This window comes from Dipteris shenzhenensis, chromosome 9 (assembly GCF_047967505.1).
Source record: "Dipteris shenzhenensis isolate YYH24624 ecotype China chromosome 9, Dip_SZ_1.0, whole genome shotgun sequence".
In the NCBI taxonomy this organism is placed as follows: domain Eukaryota; kingdom Viridiplantae; phylum Streptophyta; class Polypodiopsida; order Gleicheniales; family Dipteridaceae; genus Dipteris; species Dipteris shenzhenensis.
The window spans coordinates 25630245-25633257 of NC_141604.1; the positions used below are offsets into that span (position 1 = coordinate 25630245).

The 3013-nt window shown below is 38.9% G+C and overlaps 1 long non-coding RNA gene across 1 annotated transcript; it reads left to right on the forward strand.

Moving 5' to 3' along the window:
- The first annotated feature begins 308 nt into the window (after window positions 1-308).
- Window positions 309-1229, forward strand: LOC147898424 (uncharacterized). The gene is made up of 3 exons (XR_015541611.1): window positions 309-356; window positions 495-576; window positions 665-1229. It is a non-coding gene; the product is annotated as an uncharacterized LOC147898424 (long non-coding RNA).
- The last annotated feature ends 1784 nt before the right edge of the window (window positions 1230-3013 follow it).

A 3013-nucleotide genomic window follows, 5' to 3' on the forward strand; every position in this document is an offset into this window, starting at 1 on the left:
ATGGCAACATGGTATACTAAATATAGTATAGCAACCATGGCTATATATATATATATATATATATTCAGTAGATAAGTTCACATGCTCTCAGCTTATTATGCCTATTTTGAAGAGATTGAATGGTAAAATTTTCTGTTAATATAAGAAGCTAATCATGTTTTATAGCTTCAATTTAAGCTGAAAAATGCATGTCCTTCAGCCTGTAATGTCATTTGATTTTGCAGAATTGTTTTGATGAACTCTCTTTGGAGGAGTGGGAGGTTGAGCCTGAGAGCTATTGATGCTTTCTAAGTATCATATGCATATGGGCATTTGATTACTATAGTTGATGCCATACAAGCCTTATGAGGCAAGAGGTGAATTCTCTGATATAATTTCACTTTATAGTTCATCATGGTAATATTTCCTGCTAGGTATAAAAATGCTTATCATGTTTTATAGCTTAAGTTGAAAACTACATGTCTTTCAACATCTTATGTCATATGATTTTGCAGGATTTTTTGATGCACTCAGTTATTTTTTCGAAAAGTTTTCTAAGCATCATATGGTTGTGGGGGAGCCTTACAAGGCAACATGGTAAATTGTCTAATATAATTTTAGTTCATACTTTATCATGCTAGTTTGGTAAGTTCAATTGTCTCTTTACACTATATTTTGTGTGTAGGTCCTCTCTTTCAACATGTATAAGAAGACTCTACTATGGATTCATTTTGTCATAGCTTTTGCTTCAATAGACATCCATGCCACCTTTGGCTCTATGTCCATGTTTCCTTATGCCCAAAGGGAACCCTCTCTCTATTTTGCATATGCCCATAGCTTTCCCTCATGTGTCCACAGCCATGCTCCATATGCTAAGTCCAGTCCTCTCCTTATTGCATGTCCTACCAGTCCTCTCTCTATGCTACACATGCCATCAGCCACTCCTCTCCTTTTGCACAAGTCTTGCTAGCCCTTTCTCTATGCTGCATATGCCAAGAGAGTTAGCCCTCTCTCTTGTTGCATATGTCTTGTCAATCCTTTCTCTATGCTATGTATGACAACAGCCAGCCGTCTCTCTTTTGGGGATACATCCTGCAAGTCCTGTCTATGTGTTACATATGCCAATAGTCAGCCCTCCCTCGATGCTGCAGTAGCAGCAGCAGCAACAGCAAGCAATGCAACATGAGTAACAACTATTTCAGCAACGAATAATATTTTTTGGAAATAGCTTTAGGTTGTTTCTATGACAAATAAAGAAGTATTTTGGAATGTAAGAAGAAAACTTTTTAACAAGCTTTAGCTTGTTTTGGTCATATGTAGTGTAAGTATTTTTATGATGCGACTTATTTAGAATGTCACTCTGCACATTGCTCTTGTAATGTAAAGCTTGTGTTTATTCCAATATATTAGCATTCCTATTTAAGGTTTCATCAGAGTGTACTCCTTTATAAGACTGGTTGAAAATTAAATCTCTCCTTTTATGAAGCTTTAATGGAAGTGTGCCTTTAAAATCCCGGTTGAAAACTTTCTCTGTCTTTGAATCCCGGTTGAAAATTTTATGTGTCTTTGAATCCCGGTTGGATTTTAAAAAATACCGGCTGTAGTGGAAAGCCACCCTTATTTTATACGGTTGATAAAAAGGTTTTTCGTGAGCACTGATTGAGTCTGCGGAGGCCAACGAGCATGCCATTGGGGAATGCGCCTTTATTAGGGGGCAGTCGACGATGTTGGTGACTAGGTACAGCGGCCTGCCACTTTTCTACAGTCCAGCTAGATGTGCTCGACTTATACGACAGACGTGGACCCCAGGAAAACGCGGCGGTTGATTTGCACCACCCACAGACAAACACAAAGACAAAGTTGAAAGGGCGCGCAGCTTGTGGTGCTGTTTGCAAGCAGGCTGGCTGTGAGAATTGATCGTGGTTGGCCCACCCTCCCACCGTCTTCATTTACTCCTGCCCACGCTCCATACATGCTGACTCAATCTCACCACCCAAAAATCCTCTACATTAACGACTCTTTTAATGATTTTCCTCATGAACCGGCACCCCCGGCGCAGTTGGAATTTATCGGCTTGTAATTAAAGCATGATTGTCTTTGACCTCGACTCTTCCAGTCGGATCTGTGTGATTCGAATTTCGGTGTGTTTAGAGGTGTGGGGCACAGAAAATCGTAAAGAATCAACGGAGCACAGCGACCTGGTGCAGTGCTTAAATTTGCTGCACACAAAATTTTCCATGAAGTTTTTAAAAAAAATTTAAGCTTCAAAATGAAGCTTTTAATCTTAAGTAAGGCTTCAGTTTTATAAACTCACCTTTACTTCTAAACTAGAGTTATAGTCTATAGAATAAATCATACATATGACTAAAACATCAATAATAAAGGATTCTGGCATTTGGAAAACGAAAAGGATTCAATTTCGAAAAACTACAAATCCATGATTCTTCTTTTCTTAGCATCCTCCCATATTTCATATAAATTTTGCCAATCAACACAAGATACATCAGGGCCAATTAATGAGACTCTCATCAAAGCCTCTAAGGTATCTATCTTCAAGCATGTCCTTTGAGAGCTCTTAATAAGGTTTTGCTTTGAGAATCCGCGTTCACATGCAACTGCCCTCGAAGAACGAGGATGATTTGCCATAAGTGCGTCATATTAGGATAGTTGCTTGCCAATCTGGTGTAGATGAAAATACTCTCCAAGCATCCTTCATTGACAAGCATTCACAACCTACATTAAGAGTATCAACAAACATGTGTAGCTCATTTGTGCAACCTCAAGCATCCATAATGTGACCACCAAATTTGTCGAGGAGCCTTTGTAGCCATGTTTTTGTCGTTGACTCCCTTATCAAGATATCTTGTGAATAGTGTTGAGGACTAAAAAGCTTGACTGCATTAAACAAAGGTAAGTCAGGAAACTGACCTCGAAAGTGGATTTTTAAAAGCAATTTGCTGATCCAAGCAAGCCTAGGGCCCTCAAGCTCAACCTTCTTTTTTGTTGTGGCAGTCTAGTTCAACAAAGGTGATTA